At 43.8% G+C, this 19,320-nt stretch overlaps 1 protein-coding gene across 1 annotated transcript in view; it reads right to left on the bottom strand.

Moving 5' to 3' along the window:
- LOC126299170 (dystrophin, isoforms A/C/F/G/H) overlaps window positions 1-11,735 on the bottom strand; it is a 2,370,611-nt gene extending 2,358,876 nt beyond the window's left edge. Inside the window, exon 1 of the mRNA XM_049990931.1 lies at window positions 11,704-11,735. The gene's annotated coding sequence lies outside the window, so the exon portion shown is untranslated. The remainder of the gene's footprint in view (window positions 1-11,703) is intronic.
- Between the last annotated feature and the right edge of the window lie 7,585 nt (window positions 11,736-19,320).

Here is a 19,320-nt window from a genome sequence, read left to right as displayed (position 1 = left end):
CATTCAGCGCAGGCTTCGAAATGCAAACATTAACTAAAGAAAAAACATCTGCTTCCTGTGATGCCCTGGCTCATTCTTTTTTTAAATCAAACAGTTCCTCTAATTAGTGTTGCCGTAGCTGCTGGAGGACCTAAACGAAACCAAGTTTCCATTCAGTTCTAGCTGTTACTCCACTTACATACAGACGAAACTGGGAAACTCCTCCTCAGACTGAAATGGTCGCTTGGCCTGTATTGCACCACTGCAAGACGACTTTTGTTACAGGAAAGAAACCGTGGACATGCAGCAGTTCGACGTTCCTAACCTCTGCTGTACGTTGCGATAATTATTGTTTAGCATATTTCTTTGATCAGTATCATCCTGATTTATGCAGTGCTGCGTTAGATACCCATTATACTTTTCATAAATGTAGATACAATAACACAAGTAAAATAATTACAATGATTTGATTGAAAGTTTTCGTGTATACTTTTTCATTTCGGACCTCCTAGAGAAAAAAAAATATTTCCTCCTTTTTTCATGTTAAGATTAGGAAAACAGTAAGTGAATGATTAGATATCGATACTTTTCACGGTCATGATAGATCTGTTGTCAGAACTACGTGGGAATAAAACAATAAACTACCGGCAGCGAGATTCGATCCAGAGTCCTGGCACATATGAAACTAAGCGCTTACTCGCTCTGTTGCGAATTCCGTGAACAACAGTGGTCCTGCAAAGCTTACGGCATAAGAACGGCTATAATTTTCGAACTCTATTTTCTAAAAAACGGTTGCGCCTTCTTGTTTATACATGTTTAAGTCCGAGTAGTGCCTACACACCCTGCCAATATGAATCAAATGGATGAGGGGATGTTGGTACTGTTTCCTTATTAGTCTTAATCTGAATATGTTAAAATGTGTGTGAATTTCTAAGGGACCAAACTGCTTAGGTCAACGATCCCTAGATTTACACACTATTTAAACTAATTTAAATTAACTTACACTAAGTACAACACACGCTCCCATGCCAGAGGGAGAACTCGAACCTCCGGCGGGAGGTGCTTCGCAGTTCGTGACATAGCGCCTCAAACCTCGCGGCCACTCCGCGCGGCTATCTAAATATGCCAGATCCTAAATATGAAGCAGAATTAACTCTCGCCGAGTGTTGTATGCTTGTTGCCGTTCCCCTTTACTGAGATGTAACAGCTGATTCTTAAGTCTGAAGTAGGAACTAATAAGCTCATGGTCGCTCCAACAACTTTGTTGCTTATAAACAACTTTAACCCACCGTTTCTTCCCTTTTTTTATCGACGTGTGTCTACTCTCGGACTCATTTCTGGCATTTTTTTCTCGTCTGAGCGGGAGAGTGGTTTCGCACTACTCTGAGACGATGTATTTGTTGTTTCTTTCGCAGTATGTTCGAAGCCGGTACTTGGGACGCTCTGTTGCCGAACAACATTAAGTATCTCGTAAATGTTCACTGATAAAGAAATGTGTGATTGGAACTGATTTAAAAAAAACTTTCAGTATGAACATCTGAAATGAAGTCTTTCAGGTTTGCTAGTAATGACTGTGCACGAGTGACACGATTATCTGAGGGGTGCTAATTGTTGCAATCGACAACAGATCTGTTCTAGACGCACTCATGCAGCTGACAATGGGCGGTGGTACCAATCATGGGGAACAGAGCCGGCAGGGGAGAGGTCACGGCAGAGCTGGTGCTGCCTGACTTCTGGGTACTAGCTTCTCCGCTCCACAGTCACAGGATGTCTCCAGGTTCCCACCTTTGTTCTGGACTACTCACTGTGAATAATGCTGCTATCTGTATGCAGAATCGGCTCAGAACCTGTCCCAACACGGAGCTGCGTGTCCACCAACGAAAAGCAGTAAGTTAACTATTCCTTGTCCAACATACCACCCGGAAGCAGCGTACATGTTAGGAAGAAAACCCTAGCTGCAAAACAATAATGTGTAGCATTAAATACGAATAAATCTGCATGGAAAAAATAGTTGATGGTCTAGCGACAATTAGCCGTCACCATATTCGAGAGATCATTTCGTCTATCGTCTACAGTGATTTAAGGGAGGGGAGGGGGGGGGGACTGAATTAGAATGTCTGAACGTGGAACTCAAATCTGATGTTGCAGAATGCGTGTCTCATGACAACTGCAGACTATTTCGTTTGGCATGATGATACTATGACAGCATGACGCAAAAAAAAAAAAAATCCTGTTCAACCTTTCACCTTAATATACTGTTGTTGGGCAATTCATTCATTCAGATGTTTCACTTATGGCATTTAATTCAAAAGATGGAATTCAAAATTATGCAGTTTGTCTTCGGAAGTACTTGTGGTAGTGTAACTAAGCCTACACATTGAAGTACAAAGTGTTCCGAAACGTAAGCAAATTAAGGATCAGTAGTCCTACCCAGTTATAAGAGACATACTTCACGTTGGGCTGGCATAAAACTTCGGTTACTGTACGTTTGACCTTCGTATTGGGTAGCACCACTGATTTTAGATGTAACTACGTTTCGGATTGCTTTATGTACTTCAGCGTCTCTGTTGAATGTGATTGGCAAAAGAGTGTCTAAAGCTGAAATTGTGTAATTTACAATTCGATCATTTTAATTAAATACTGTGAATAAAACAGCTGAATGGATTATCCATTAACAGTATATCAATTAAACACAGCGGAACGTCCCTAAGGTTCCATCCATGAAGATGAATCGCACAAACATCATTTAATTGTATCAGCACACTATATTTTTGAAGCAAAACGTATCTTAAAAATCTTACTCATTCGCTTTCATTGTGCATGACTGAAAATATAACTTGATGAACGGCTAAACGATTTAGGGCGAAGCCTTTGTTACAATTTAATCAGAGCAGCAGATTTTCGCAGAATGATTTTTGCCGCATTGATTGTCTGTCAAATTTCATTTATTTCTTCCTGTTGCGGTTTTTAATTACTACCCTAAATGTACTTGCAGGAACGTATAGTCTTAGAATTCATGTTTCAACGTCATAATGTTTGTATCTGTTTGCAGTCTATACTTGCGCATCAAGAAATGCTTGCACTCAACCCCTGGAGATGAAAAGTTCAAAATACTTATTTATTAATTACACCTCTCGTTATTTATTAATTAAGACACCCCGACTCAGTCATACAGTGGCTCAAGAATATTTTTAATACTGTATAGTAAAGGATATTGTAACGCAGTGTGGAGCTATCAGAATGTACATAATGTGATGACTGCATTTGTAAATGCTGAGCAAGTAAATAAAATTAATTAATTAATTATTCTATAGTTCGTTATGGAATTATTACGAGATTCTGGTAATAAAAAGAAATACAAAATGTCTCAAGCGAATGCCAGTCATCGTTAACGTGTAACATACATAAACTTTATTTTACACTTTAACTACAGCTTGTTCAAGTGGTTCAAATGGCTCTGAGCACTATGGGACTTAACTGCTGAGGTCATCAGTCCCCTACAACTTAGAACTACTTAAACCCAACTAACCTAAGGACATCACACACATCCATGCCCGAGGCAAGATTCGAACCTGCGACCGCAGCGGTCACGCGGTTCCAGACTGTAGCGCATAGAACCGCTCGGCCACTCCGGAGGGCACAGCTTGTTCAATGCAAGAGTCGTATATAGCACTGTCATTACAGTTTCTTATGGCTAAAGTCTTCCCACGCCCTATCCCAAAAATTGAATTGTCGTGTAGCACCTTTAGGAGATTAAGCTTGAGTTTAAGAGACATATTGTTCCAATAAGTGACAAGCCTTATTACGAATAGAATCCACTAGAAATGCGTCACGTAAGATGATGTTAGAACTTCATATTCAAATGGGTCAGTTAAGTGGTTGACTAACAAGTCTCATGTCATTTGGCATTGGTTCAATGTATTGTATTTCGTATCGTATTTTCCTCGATCAATGAATATCTGATGTTGATAATATGGGTGATATCAGTGACTGCAAATATTGAGCTGCTACCGCCTCTTAATTTCTCTCTCTCTCTGTAGTTAGCTGCATGTCCCTCATTTTTTGTGTTGTACGAATGTGATGCAGTTTTGGATGTTCCATGGGACGACGGGGGCGAGGGACCACTGGTGACCCGAATCCAGAGCTCCCTCTAGAGGACAGCCGAGAGAATTGGGGGTTTGGATGTCAGTTTTCTCAAAACTGTAAGCGAGAAGGCAGCTCATTGGATAACTAATAAAACATTTGTTAGTTGGAGTGTTAGACTACTGTATTTAACAAGATTATGGTTGGCTGGGGTTAGCGGAGCCTTCCCATTGCTGAAATATCTTTTGCGCGCGGTAGAGAGGAAATTTTTCGGACATTCCGCATTGAGATGCAGAAGCAGACCGTCAGGTTTTGGAGACATGAGGAAGCGGACGTTTTGGATCGGGATTTGGAAGAGGACACACTGACTTTGGAGAAGTGCCAGAAGGCAGGCTTGCAGTCCTGAGGGTCATCCCACCACACAGCGGCCGATGAGTGGCGCTTGGCAGTATTCCCAGTAGTATGCGGGACTCTGGCATGAACGGTCCAACAACTGCGCGCACTTTCACAGTTAGGCTTTTTCGAGGATGACCTACTGAGATGACGGTCACTCCCACGTAACTTGTTCCTGGGGAAGGGAGGGGGGGGGTTGCCAAACTAGTCTATCTTCAATTTGTTTCAAATTTTCGTTTCTTTCACTTTGTATTTTGTTAATCACGTGTAGGTGTAATTATTGCTTACTTGTTTATATGCGTGCTCTCAAGGACTAATCATAAAAAACAGAGGTCACATTGGGCGAAGATTTTTGATTCAGTAGTTTTATGAACCCACACCTAATTATTCTTGTAAGAACCGACACCTGAGACTCATCTACGAGGGACGCTCATTTCATATCGTTCAGTCCAATGAGCGGCAGATTCATTTCTGTATCTGAGTTCATGTAGAGTAATCTGTCTCTAGGCTGGCGCAACAGGTGCAGATAATTATAGCAGCCAAAAGCACTGTCAGCAGAGTTGGTGTCTTACAATGCAATCAATATTCAATGGCGGCAGAATTAATAAATAACCATTATGTTGATGCAGCATAGTTACTATTCTTGCAACGTGACCTATCAACACATTAAAACTCTGTGCCAGTCAGAGACTAATGCTGATTAATTTTTTGCGTTCAGTGTTTTACCACCCTAGGTATGAGAGTTCTTCTCAGTGACAGACACTTCGCTTTCATTTCCCAGTATCTTCCTCCTGCTTTTCAAAACTTTGTTAGTCTCAGAAAGAATGCTGAAGAGCCTGTTGTCGGCGAAAGAGTACAACAAAAACATAAAGTTAACTTTCACTCGGCACGTGTTGTGAGCTAGAATGAAAGTATGTTAGGCCTTTCGCCTCCAAGGAAAGATATTTGCGTTCGGGTGCCTGTCCATTACAGTGTTTGCATGCATAGATAAGATTCATTTCTGGTAAAGAGTGATAGCTTCGTTGTGAAAGCAGTTACAATGTTAAAATATAATTCTTGGAGACCATTAGGCAACAATATGGGACACAACTTGTTTAAGTCCAATGAAATAATTTTACTCAAAGGAGCACTGCATACACTAGAAGATACTAATACCCTTTGTGGAGGTTATCAGTGACGAAAAATCGCAGCTTTACTGCGACTCATAAGACAGAATTAATAAAACCGAGGTGCACCTCATCAGAAAGTTGGGACGAAGTGTTTGACAAGCTGCGACTCGTCTGTTTAGTACGAACAACAACTTCCTCTCCTGACCGATTCGTGTATCAGGAAACCACAGATGTGTCTCGGCCCACTGCTCTTAGCTAACTGTTCCGACGGCTAAGTAAACAATCCAACATTTCACTCCAAGAGTGATGTGAAATATGCTGCTAGTTCGTGTCCCGAAACAACTGAAAAAGAAACCGGCTTTCTTATTCGCGTTGACGAATTTAAAAAAAAAATTTACGGTGATGTTTCAATCAAAATGCAATTGGCAGAATCGAAAAGGAAGTAAGCTATTGCTGCGGATAAAATAACAGAAACCCTGCATACTGAATTCGGCGTGTGATAAACGAAAAATCGAATTTTTAAAATAATTAAAAGTATTCAACGTAAGGTAAGCCATAAAGCCGATGTGAAAGGATCAGGCAACCAGCCAGTATCTCTAAGGGTGGGAGAAAGCATTTCTGGGTATGTTGCAAGCGGAAAGTAATCCCTCCATTGCAAGGGTATCAGGTAAGAAAATATGGAATGAAGGTTGTATGTTTTGATTAACATGTACAGTCGAAATGAACACAAATCTACAAACCATGAATTTTTCATGGTGGCTGTTAAGTAGTTGGAATCGATGACGCAGGACTATTGTCTGCGAATGTGGTTCTGAATGAGGTGGAGGCACGGTGACCCCTAAGGGAATCAACGGTAGCGATAGAAAGAGAAAGCTCGATGGATAAGAAACTTAAGAGACGACAGGGAATGGTCATATTAAAAAAAAAAAGAATGTTCTTGTGGTGTAAGAGGAAGAGAAGAAACTGTAGTTGAAGGTGTTACGCTTTGAAAATAAAAAGGCGGACTGTAGATGATCGCACATGGATTCTTCTGCAATGGTTTGATTTTGTTATGAATACAAATTATTATACATGTAAACAAGCAACGACTGCTTTGTTCCTCTGTGACAAGTACTTTAGCAGACTGTCGATTGCCAACTAGTTATATCGACACCTATAGTTTAACGTGGTTTCAGATGTAGGCTGCAGCTTGGTATTTTTCACACTAGCAAGGAACTGTCAGGGGTAAAAAGAAGTAAGTGACAGATAAAAGAACCTGGGACTGAAGCAGATCGATCGTAGCCCTTTAGTACTCTGATGCCCACTATTTGTTCCTACATCCACCCACTGAGCCCAACCTTCAGCTCGTCTGTTTTACCATCTAAAGCTATCTGTTCCTCCCACTAATGTGTTTTGAATATTTGCTCGGGAAATAAGAATTTCCTCTGAGCTGCTGAGTCACATACCACCCTACTTTTGCGCCTAAATCCAGTGAAACTGCTTTGGAAGACGAACAGAGGTTGTCAGCAAAGAATAATCTATTGTTGAAACCGCGGAGGGACTGACAGTGCTGCAAGTATGAAATAACTATAGAAAAATGGGATAATGTGTCTGCACATTTTAAAAATATTAAAGGAAAATATCTGCGTCGTGATGCTTTAATGGAAAAAGTCTTCATTCAAGAGAGACTTTTAAGGAGAGACGCAGAAAATGTTCAGGACACTGATGTTGCCACATGAGGCGAATTTGTGAGAATTCTACCTGTTCGGTCACAGAATCATCTTATGCAGCTGATTTGAAGACATGGTTTACTACTGAATTTACGACTACGTACAGGACTCAATAAGTAATGTTAATGAAAGTAATAAGTTTGTTCTTAAGGCTTACAAGCACGCTCTGGAACAGCATCTGTAGTCACCCTTCTCACAAAGGCGTAAAAGGTAGTGTTACAGGCCCTTGCTGTTCCTTATCTATATATACGATTTGGGAGACAATCTGAGCAGCCTTCTTCGGTTGTTTGCAGATTACGCTGTCGTTTATCGACTAATAAAGTCATCATCAGAAGATCAAAACAAACTGCAAAACGATTTAGAAAAAAATATCTAAATGGTGCGAAAAGTGGCAGTTGACCCTAAATAACGAAAAGTGTGAGGTCATTCACATGAGTGTTAAAAGGAACTCAAACTTCCCTTACACAATAAATCAGTCTAATATAAAAGCCTTAAATTCAACTAAATACCTAAGTATTACAATAATGAACAACTTAAACAGGTAGGAACACATAGAAAATGTTGTGGGGAAGGCTAACCAAAGGCTGCGTTTTATTGGCAGGACACTTGGAAAATGTAACAGACCTACTAAGGAGACTGCCTACACTACGCTTGTCCGTTCTCTTAGAATACTCCTGCGCGGTTTGGGATCCTTACCAGATAGGACTGACGGAGTACATCGAAAAAGTTCAAAGAAAGGCAGCACGTTTTGTACTATAGCGAAATATGGGAGAGAGTGTCACAGAAATGATGCAGGATTTGGGCTGGAAATCATTAAAAGAAAGGCGTTTCTCGTAGCGACGGAATCTTCTCACGAAATTCCAATCACCAACTTCCTCCTCCGATGCGAAAATATTTTGTTGACACCGACCTACATAGGACGAAACGATCACCAGGATAAAATAAGGGAAATCAGAGCTCGTAAGGAAAGATATAGGTGTTCATTCTTTCCGCGGGCTATACGAGATTGGAATAATAGAGAATTGTGAAGGTGGTTCGATGAACCCTCTGCCAGGCACTTAAATGTGATTTGCAGAGTATGCATGTAGATGTAGATGAAGCATCCCTACTGTCCTTCGTTAATGGTAATGTTATATCAGACAAGTAATATGGTGTGAGTAGGAACATGTGCTAACTGACATTCAGCCCGCATCTCGTGGTCGTGCGGTAGCGTTCTCGCTTCCCACGCCCGGGTTCCCGGGTTCGATTCCCGGCGGAGTCAGGGATTTTCTCTACCTCGTGATGGCTGGGTGTTGTGTGATGTCCTTAGGTTAGTTACGTTTAAGTAGTTCTAAGTTCTAGGGGTCTGATGACCAGAGTAGTTAAGTCCCATAGTGCTCACAGCCATTTTTTAACTGACATTAAGATTTAACCTTCAGTAAGTTCTCTAACATAAAGGGCTAACGTGCTGTAACTACTTTTCAATCAAGTACGCCCCTTCATTACCTATATTACTTATGTACAATCGAATTCCACAGACGCTTTAGAACACCACACAATTACTTACTGCAATTTGTATAGGTCAATCCATTATTTAACTCATGAGAGTTATGAGAGAAGCCTCGGCAGGTCTGAGTGGCCGAGCGGTTCTAGGCGCTACTGTCTGGAAACTTGCGACTGTTACGTTCGCAGGTTCGAGTCCTGACTCGGGTATGGATGTGTGTGATGTCCTTAGGTTAGTTAGGTTTAAGTAGTTCCAAGTTCTAGGGGACTGATGACCTCAGATGTTCAGTCCCATAGTGCTCAGAGCCATTTCGGGGAAGCCTCAAAAATATGACTGTAAATGAAGTTGTTGGCATTTTGATTGGCTGTACTTATAGGGCTTACGGGAAAGACAAACATTTGTTGCAAATGAAGTGAGCGTACCTACCACTAGAATCCTTTGTTGTGAAGAAACTGAAACGGACTCAGCACAGCTATGCCTTCTGTATATTCACAATTTTCAACGAACGGTGTGCTTGGAAGAAGGGACGCACAAGTTTCAATACAGCTGACTGTTCAGATTGGTAATGTAATATCATTATTCTTCTTCACTAATCACATTTTACACAACACTTCTGAGAATACGCGTGTTTTAAGGGCAGGACTGCCTACGCGCTGTCATGGAATATTAAAGTTACACAGAATGCAGAAGGTAGCATCTGTTGCCTACTTTCCGTACATATAGCGCTGATGCATGAATGTGTTCATATAACTGATTATTTTCTCGTAAGCTCTATGAGAGTTAACAGGTTTGCGCATAAGGACTCTTCTTTCCTCAGAGAGTGTAAGTACATGGCAGGTCGAAAATACATACAGAATGCAAAAGGTGACAATGGGCAAAACCGTAAACTAATGGGAAGAACAGAGATGGGAGACTTTGCGACAAGCAGAACTGGGAAAAGGAAGAGTAAAAACGAGAGAAACGGAAAGAAACCGCATAAACCGGCAGTCCAGTTTACTTTTAATAAAAAGTATGAGGAGTTTTCGAGTACACATCCATCGTTCGTGCACAGGAACTGTTTCATGAATGTTTCAGACGTTAAAAAACTCTCAGATAGAGAAACTGAATGCATAAACGTGGTGACTGTAGGATCGCGCAGTACCGACAGTTCGCTGCCAAACAGAACGGAGCATTCTCCGCCGGCTCCCACGCCTCGTAGTTGATAACTGTATCCCTGGTGCTGGCAACACTGGCTGCGGGCGCAGCGTCTATTGCACGATCTGCGGCCGCGCCGCCGACGAACTGTTGCAGAACTGGAGCCTGAAAATGGCAAACGGCCATCGCGTTGAGGCCGCATCGAGCCCACAGCCCGGTGGCAAAAACACGCATCCAGCCGCATCTTACGAAATGCTATAGCGGAGCTGAAGCAAAGGAACGGAATCGTACGAGTGTGACAATGTTTTCACTGAGAAATTTACGATGCGATCAAATCAGACCGAAAAGTGATGTAGTGCGCTGTTTCGTTTTATTACTCAGAACTTGTCAGTGTGATGGTTCAAATAGCCCTGAGCACTTTGGGACTTAACTGCTGAGCTCATCAGTCCTCTAGAACTTAGAACTACTTAAACCTAACTAACCTAAGGACATCACAAACATCCATGCCCGAGGCAGGATTCAATGCTGCGACCGTAGCAGCCGCGTGGTTCCGGACTGAAGCGCCTAGAACCGCTTGGCCACAACGGCCGGCTGTCAGTGTGAAATCACATAGCTATACACTGTTTCCAACACTAAATGCCGAAATGAAAACAAATGCTTTAGTTTACAAATGTAGTGTCCAAAACTTTAATTAATCGTAGTAAATGTAATGCATGGGAAAACTCTGTTATGCCAAACCCGAGACGATAAATAAATAAAACGAAATCAACTGCTGATGATGCAAACAGCTCTGAATAGCTTCCTAGACCCAAAAAATTGTTTCCTGCTCAAGGCGGCGTCCGCAAAAACTATATTTTTTAGCAAGTAAAGGTGTATTATCAGATCACACCCTAAACTTAATTACATCGAAAAATTATTCCCTTAATAATCTTGTCAACTTTCAATGGTTCAATGGCTCTGAGCACTATGCGACTTAACTTCTGAGGTCATCAGTCGCCTAGAACTTAGAACTAATTAAACCTAACTAACCTAAGGACATCACACACATCCATGCCCGAGGCAGGATTCGAACCTGCGACCCTAGCGGTCGCTCGGGTCCAGACTGTAGCGCCTAGAACCGCACGGCCACTCCGGCCGGCTGTCAGCTTACACGGCACAGATTGATTATGGGCTGTAAATTAAGCTTATCATCTCTTCTCACTGTTCCATACAGCAAGTTTCGTCAGAACAGTTACCTCAGCGTGCGTGTAGCGAGACTCCCCAGAGTGCGTACCGAGAGGCCATCTACTGCTGATCTGCTACGTACTCCAGTGCAAGTCCTAATACGTGCAGTTTTAAAGATTTTTTAAAAACGCTCTTTTTGTTCCAAATGCGTGCAAAACGAAAGATATGCAGTGTTTCGGATCTTACAGGCCTGGGGACTAGTTTAAACGCGCGCGACCACCACCATATATGGAGATAAAAGAAAAAAAAGCAATAAACCTGCGATGAACAATGAAACAGGAAAATATTTCCCTGTTTTTCGTGTACTTTGAAAGGATTCTCGAGGCATATTATGCTAGCTGAACCAGCTCTCCAGAAATCCCAGCAAAACAAAACTGTAGGCCAAGATTTGGCAGGTGCACACACTCGCTCACAGCCTTCATCAAAGAAGCAATATACTGGAAACGGCAGAAGCACTGCAGCGTAACCTCCATCCCGCTGGCGTCGTTTACTCTAGGCTGCCGCACAGCGCGCTCGTGAAGAATCGTGGGCGGGGCGAACACACGGGAAGCGAGTGGCACGAGCGAGAAGAAATGGCATGCGTCCTTACGGTGGGCACACGTTCCGCAGACACGGAGGCCGGCGCGCACAGCCACTGACTGCCCCGCGGAGCGCCGACCTGGCCGCCGAGGGACAGCTCCCCACCATACCGCTCGCGGCACGCTCAGTCAACAGCGAACCGGTTGCCTTCTCACTTAGCGCACACTTCGCGGAAGTCGCCGCCGACTAAATTAAGCGGCACGCCGAAACACGAGCCCACGCCGAACCCTGCTCTCTCGCTTCGATAACCTTACGTGATCTCTGGGCGAGCCCACCCTCTGCTTAAAACTACGGACTCTCGAATCATCGCGTAACCGTCCTCTCCGTTTTCCATTACTGGTGACCACCACCAGTGATGCTGCACGGAGAACCTCGACAGGGGTCATTTGCCGCAATACGGCATGCTTAAGCCGTCGTATGTAAAGTACACAAGTGGCAAGACGCAGTCAATACCTTCGCTGCGCAGTGCCGATGGTACTGTTACCGACGACTGTGCCGCTAAAGCGGAGTTATTGAACGCAGTTTTCCGAAATTCCTTCACCAGGGAAGACGAATAGAATATTCCAGAATTTGAAACACGAATAGCTGCTAGCATGAGTTTCTTAGAAGTAGATACCTTAGGGGTTGCGAAGCAACTCAAATCGCTTGATGCGGGTAAGTCTTCAGGTTCAGATTCTATACCGATTAGGTTCCTTTCAGATTACGCTGATACAATAGCTCCCTACTTAGCAGTCATATACAACCGCTCGCTCACCGATAGATCTGTACTTACAGATTGGAAAATTGCGCAGGTTGCACCAGTGTTTAAGAGGGGTAGTAGGAGTAATCCATCGAACTACAGACCTATATCATGGACGTCGGTTTGCAGTAGGGTTTTGGAGCATATACTGTATTGAAACATTATTAATCACCTCGAAGGGAACGATCTATTGATACGTAATCAGCATGGTTTCAGAAAACATTGTTCTTGTGCAACGCAGCTAGCTCTTTATTCACACGAAGTAATGGCCGCTATCGACAGGGGATCTCAAGTTGATTCCGTATTTCTAGATTTCCGGAAAGCTTTTGACACCGTTCCTCACAAGCGACTTCTAATCGAGCTGCGGGCCTATGGGGTATCGTCTCAGTTGTGCGACTGGGTTCTTGATTTCCTGTCAGGAAGGTCGCAGTTCGTAGTAATAGACTGCAAATCATGGAGTAAAAATGAAGTGATATCAGGTGTTCCCCAGGGAAGCGTCCTTGGGCCTTTGCTGTTCCTGATCAATATAAATGACCTGGGTGACAATCTGAGCAGTTCTCTTAGGTTGTTCGCAGATGATGCTGTAATTTACCGTCTAGTAAGGTCATTCGAAGACCAGTATCAGCTGCAAAGCGATTTAGAAAAGATTGCTGTATGGTGTGGCAGGTGGCAGTTGGCAGTTGACGCTAAATAACGAAAAGTGTGAGGTGATCAACATGAATTCCAAAAGAAATCCGTTATATTCGATTACTCGATAAATGGTACAATCTTCAAGGCTGTCAGTTCAACTAAGTACCTGGGTGTTAAAATTACGAACAACTTCAGTTGGAAAGACCACATAGATAATATTGTGGGGAAGGCGAGCCAAAGGTTGCGTTTCATTGGCAGGACACTTAGAAGATGCAACAAGTCCAGTAGAGAGACAGCTTACACTACATTCGTTCGTCCTCTGTTAGAATATCGCTGCGCGGTGTGGGATCCTTAACAGATGGGACTGACAGAGGACATCGAAAGGGTGCAAAAAAGGGCAGCTAGTTTTGTATTAGCAAGTAATAGGGGAGAGAGTGTGGCAGATATGATACGCGAGTTGGGATGGAAGTCATTAAAGCAAAGACGTTTCTCGTCGCGGCGATATCTATTTACGAAATTTCAGTCACCAACTTTCTCTTCCGAATGGGAAAATATTTTGTTGAGTCCAACCTACATAGGTAGGAATGATCATCAAAGTAAAATAGGAGAAATCAGAGCTCGAGCAGAAAGGTTTAGGTGTTCGTTTTTCCCGCGCGCTGTTCGGGAGTGGAATGGTAGAGAGATAGTATGATTGTGGTTCGATGAACCCTCTGCCAAGCACTTAAATGTGAATTGCAGAGTAGTCATGTAGATGTAGACACGGGATGAAACGGCTAACGTTGACGTGCACGCAGACATTATGTCCGGCGTCACGAGACGCAGCATAGTCGGCACACGGTACGAGCTGGTTAACGTGACTTCTCGCTCTCAGCAATCTCCAGCGGAATTGTCCGCTTTATTCGGTCCGAAAACAATACAGTTTGAGCCACGCTCGGCAGCCGCACTGCTTAGGGCGCCCTGCCACGGTTCGTGCGAGTCCTCCTCGTCGGAGTTTCGGGTCGTCCCTCGGGCATGCGTGTGTGTGTTGTCCTTAGCGTAAGTTTAAGTTAGATTATGTAGTGTGTACAGCTGTACAGAAACCAGATGGCAGTTATAAGAGTGAGCATGAAAAGGAAGCAGTGGTTGGGAAGGGAGTGAGACAGGGTTGTAGCCTCTCCCCAATGTTATTCAATCTGTATATTGAGCAAGCAGTAAAGGAAACAAAAGAAAAATTCGGAGTAGGTATTAAAGTGGATGGAGAAGAAATAACAAATTCGAGGTTCGCCGATGACATTGTAATTCTGTCAGAGACAGCAAAGGACTTGGAAGAGCAGTTGAACGGGATGGACAGTGTCTTGAAAGGAGGATAAAAGATGAACATCAACATAAGCAAAACGACGATAATGGAATGTAGTCGTATTAAGTCGGGTGATGCTGAGGGAATTAGATTAGGAAATGAGACACTCAAAGTAGTAAAGGAGTTTTGCTATTTGGGGAGCAAAATAACTGATGATGGTCCAAGTAGAGAGGATAAAAAATGTAGACTGGCAATGGCAAGGAAAGAGTTTCTGAAGAAGAGAAATTTGTTAACATCGAGTATAGATTTAAGTGGCAGGAAGTCGTTTCTGAAAGTATTTGTTTGGAGTGTAGCCATGTATGGAAGTGAAACATAGACGATAAATAGTTTGGGCAGGAAGAGAATAGAAGCTTTCGAAATGTGGTGCTACAGAAGAATGCTGAAGATTAGATGGGTAGATCACATAACTAATGAGGAGGTATTGAATAGATTTGGGGAGAAGAGAAGTTTGTGGCACAACTTGACCAGAAGAAGGGATCGGTTGGTAGGACATGTTCTGAGGCATCAAGGGATCACAAATTTAGCATTGGAGGGCAGCGTGGAGGGTAAAAATGGTAGAGGGAGACCAAGAGATGAATACACTAAGCAGATTCAGAAGGATGTAGGTTGCAGTAGGTACTGGGAGATGAAGAAACTTGCACAGGATAGGGTAGCATGGAGAGCTGCATCAAATCAGTCTCAGGACTGAATACCACAACAACAACAACAACATATGTAGTGTGTAAGCCTAGGGACCGATAACCTAAGCAGTTTGGTCCCATAGGAATTTACCACAAATTTCCAAAAAATACAGTTCGTTCGTGCGTAAAATCCCTACGATAGCTCTATTAAAGGGCACATTTCCTCCCTTGTCCATACGCTAGGCGTCTTGTTCTGTCTGAGGTATACATAATAATAATGTTGTGTGACTAGGGCCTCCCGCCGGATAGACCGTTCGCCTGGTGCAAGTCCTTAGATTTGACGACACTTCGGCGACTTGCGCGTCGATGGAGATGAAATGATGATGATTAGTACAACACAACATCCAGTCCCTGAGCGTAGAAAATCTCCGACCCAGCCGGGAATCGAACCCGAGGCCAACCAGCTCTCTGAGCGAACACGGTGAGCTACCGTGCCGGCTAAACCACTCAGCTACCGGGGGCGGACCCTGAGGTATACATAAATTAGAACTCAATATCTGTGAACATGTAATATCACAATAAGATACTTGTCCGGATCAGCAAAGTCATCAGCTTATAACAGTTCATCAAATGGAACAAACTCACCCCTAACAGAGAGCACATTTATAACATTAAAAATGTAGATTTCCACATCAAAAACAGATATAAACAGTTTAGGAAATGCAAGATAGTTTATGGAGAAATTGACATTAACAGACGGATGCAAAAAAATTATAGAGTGCATACCTCTCAAGATCTGGATGGGATACTTTGAGGTCATGAAAAATACCTTCATTAACATAAAGCAGGAACTCGTTTTAAAACGGCAATGCATATATCCGTGGAGGCGTCAGCCCTGAAGAGAACAAGACTGTGCTTGACAAAGTAATTTAGAAAATGCCTCACATCTCTGTAACCAACGAGGAACTTTTAAAGTTTTCAAAAATATTTGACCGCATGGGATTAACCGAGAGGTCTAGGGCGCTGCAGTCATGGACTGTGCGGCTGGTCCTGGCGGAGGTTCGAGTCCTCCCTCGGTCATGGGATTGTGTGCTTGTCCTTTTTTAATTTAGGTTACGTAGTGTGTAAGCTTAGGGTCTGATGACCTTAGCAGTCGCGCGGTTCGGGACTGAAGCACCTAGAACCGCTCGGCCACAGCGACCGGCAGACCCTACTGTCTCACATACTGTTCTCACAGAGTGGCAAGTTCTGTTTGTGGCAGTGTTTAGCTTGTGTGTGGACTTGACTTGAGTAGTAATTATTTTGGTTTGTAAAATTAGGAAGATCCTAGAAGATAGTTGTTCTCTCAGCTTGAAGACCTTGCAAGGGAAGCTGATGAATTTATGGCATATACGTACCTATACCCAACATGCAAGAAGATCAACAGTGTAGTACAAGCGAATTGATTGCTATATTTATGGGCAACCATTAAGTACACTCCTGGAAATTGAAATAAGAACACCGTGAATTCATTGTCCCAGGAAGGGGAAACTTTATTGACACATTCCTGGGGTCAGATACATCACATGATCACACTGACAGAACCACAGGCACATAGACACAGGCAACAGAGCATGAACAATGTCGGCACTAGTACAGTGTATATCCACCTTTCGCAGCAATGCAGGCTGCTATTCTCCCATGGAGACGATCGTAGAGATGCTGGATGTAGTCCTGTGGAACGGCTTGCCATGCCATTTCCACCTGGCGCCTCAGTTGGACCAGCGTTCGTGCTCGACGTGCAGACCGCGTGAGACGACGCTTCATCCAGTCCCAAACATGCTCAATGGGGGACAGATCAGGAGATCTTGCTGGCCAGGGTAGTTGACTTACACCTTGTAGAGTACGTTGGGTGGCACGGGATACATGCGGACGTGCATTGTCCTGTTGGAACAGCAAGTTCCCTTGCCGGTCTAGGAATGGTAGAACGATGGGTTCGATGACGGTTTGGATGTACCGTGCACTATTCAGTGTCCCCTCGACAATCACCAGAGGTGTACGGCCAGTGTAGGAGATCGCTCCCCACACCATGAAGCCGGGTGTTGGCCCTGTGTGCCTCGGTCGCGTTCAGTCCTGATTGTGGCGCTCAGCTGCACGGCGCCAAACACGCATACAACCATCATTGGCACCAAGGCAGAAGCGACTCTCATCGCTGAAGACGACACGTCTCCATTCGTCCCTCCATTCACGCCTGTCGCGACACCACTGGAGGCGGGCTGCACGATGTTGGGGCGTGAGCGGAAGACGGCCTAACGGTGTGCGGGACCGTAGCCCAGCTTCATGGAGACGGTTGCGAATGGTCCTCGCCGATACCCCAGGAGCAACAATGTCCCTAATTTGCTGGGAAGTGGCGGTGCGGTCCCCTACGGCACTGCGTAGGATCCTACGGTCTTGGCGTGCATCCGTGCGTCGCTGCGGTCCGGTCCCAGGTCGACGGGCACGTGCACCTTCCGCCGACCACTGGCGACAACATCGATGTACTGTGGAGACCTCACGCCCCACGTGTTGAGCAATTCGGCGGTACGTCCACCCGGCCTTCCGCATGCCCACTATACGCCCTCGCCCAAAGTCCGTCAACTGCACATACGGTTCACGTCCACGCTGTCGCGGCATGCTACCAGTGTTAAAGACTGCGATGGAGCTCCGTATGCCACGCAAACTGGCTGACACTGACGGCGGCGGTGCACAAATGCTGCGCAGCTAGCGCCATTCGACGGCCAACACCGCGGTTCCTGGTGTGTCCGCTGTGCCGTGCGTGTGATCATTGCTTGTACAGCCCTCTCGCAGTGTCCGGAGCAAGTATGGTGGGTCTGACACACCTGTGTCAATGTGTTCCTTTTTCCATTTCCAGGAGTGTAATAAAGCTGAAACACGGCCATCTAACCAGCAAATTCCATGATTCTGTTCACAGTTCATGCAGTCTGAATTACAAGCTACTATGGTACAAAACCATTTCATCCGTAATATAAGCAGATATGATGCTTATTTTTTTGTTGAATCCTTCGCTGACTTCGGTCTGTGTAATGATCAGTTTTGTGTCTTACCTGACTGCACAGAAAAGTATATTTCCTTTTCAAAGAGAATCAACAAGGATATTAAGTTTCGCTTCCTGGACTTGCTGAGATTCATGCAGGCACCACTTCAGAAACTTGTTGAAACCATGCATCACGACGATATGCATCTCTTTGGAGCTGCACATCCTGATGTGCTACGTTTGCAGCTCATAACGAAAAAAGCGCATTATCATTCGAATATCTAGATTTGATGGAGAAACTCAACGAAGCCACACATAATAGTATTCTCCAGCCAACTTAAAGGCAATGTTATAGCGGATGCAGAGTATGGGTACACAGTGACTGTTTGGCAGAAGTTTAGCATCCCTAACTTAAGGGAGTATACAAGTATTTATATGGACACAGACACCTGTTTACTTACAGACTTTTTAACCGATTTTGGAGTAGATGTATGCAAACCTAATCGCTGGAACGTACATCCTACTGTACTGTATTAAGGCTTTCATGGGACACAACGCTCAAACTCAAATGTGTCAACATCAAACTCTTAACTGATGTTGACATGCTGCTGTTTTATGAGTGTGGGGTTCGCAGGTGACTTTGCCAGTGTCCATAGGCTCACAAAGACGAATAACTCACAAATTGTTGGAAAGTCCAATAAAACATTGATGATTTGAATTATATCATGTACTTTGATGAAAAGATTTTGTATGGGCATGCCGTGCGACAGTGATTTTGGTCTAGTTTAGTATAGTCTAGTGAAGAAATCGTCGGATTTGGTACTTCCTCATCTGTCGCGGCACATTCTAAGACAGGAAATATTTTGGAGTTAGACTTAATGGATCTTAATAGTTTGTATGACGCAGACAGCAATTTGCCACTATGTCCAGAGTACAGAGTTCTGCAGCATAGATTCGACCTGAATCTGTTGACGATGCTGCACGGGAAAACATGGTAGATTATACATTATCGAAACCTCCAGCAGTGTCCTGAATTGGGGTTGCAACTGGACAGAGTCACATACACTATTTCCTCCAGGTAACACCCCAGGTTGAAAGAGTAAATTGATGTAAATTCTGATAAGAGGGCTTCTGTAACATCTGATTCTGTGAAAGATTGTTACAAAGTTTAAGTAAAAAATTCGTAGTTCTAGAGATGGCAAAGGTTTCGGTAGGGTTAAAAAAACCTGTTTATGTAGGAACGTGTATATCAGACCTACACAAACTGCACATGTGCCAGTTTCATTATC

This window comes from Schistocerca gregaria, chromosome X, assembly GCF_023897955.1.
Source record: "Schistocerca gregaria isolate iqSchGreg1 chromosome X, iqSchGreg1.2, whole genome shotgun sequence".
Taxonomy (NCBI): Eukaryota; Metazoa; Arthropoda; class Insecta; order Orthoptera; family Acrididae; genus Schistocerca; species Schistocerca gregaria.
Note: the sequence above shows the minus strand (reverse complement) of the source record. Positions and strands in the feature narration are given on the sequence as shown.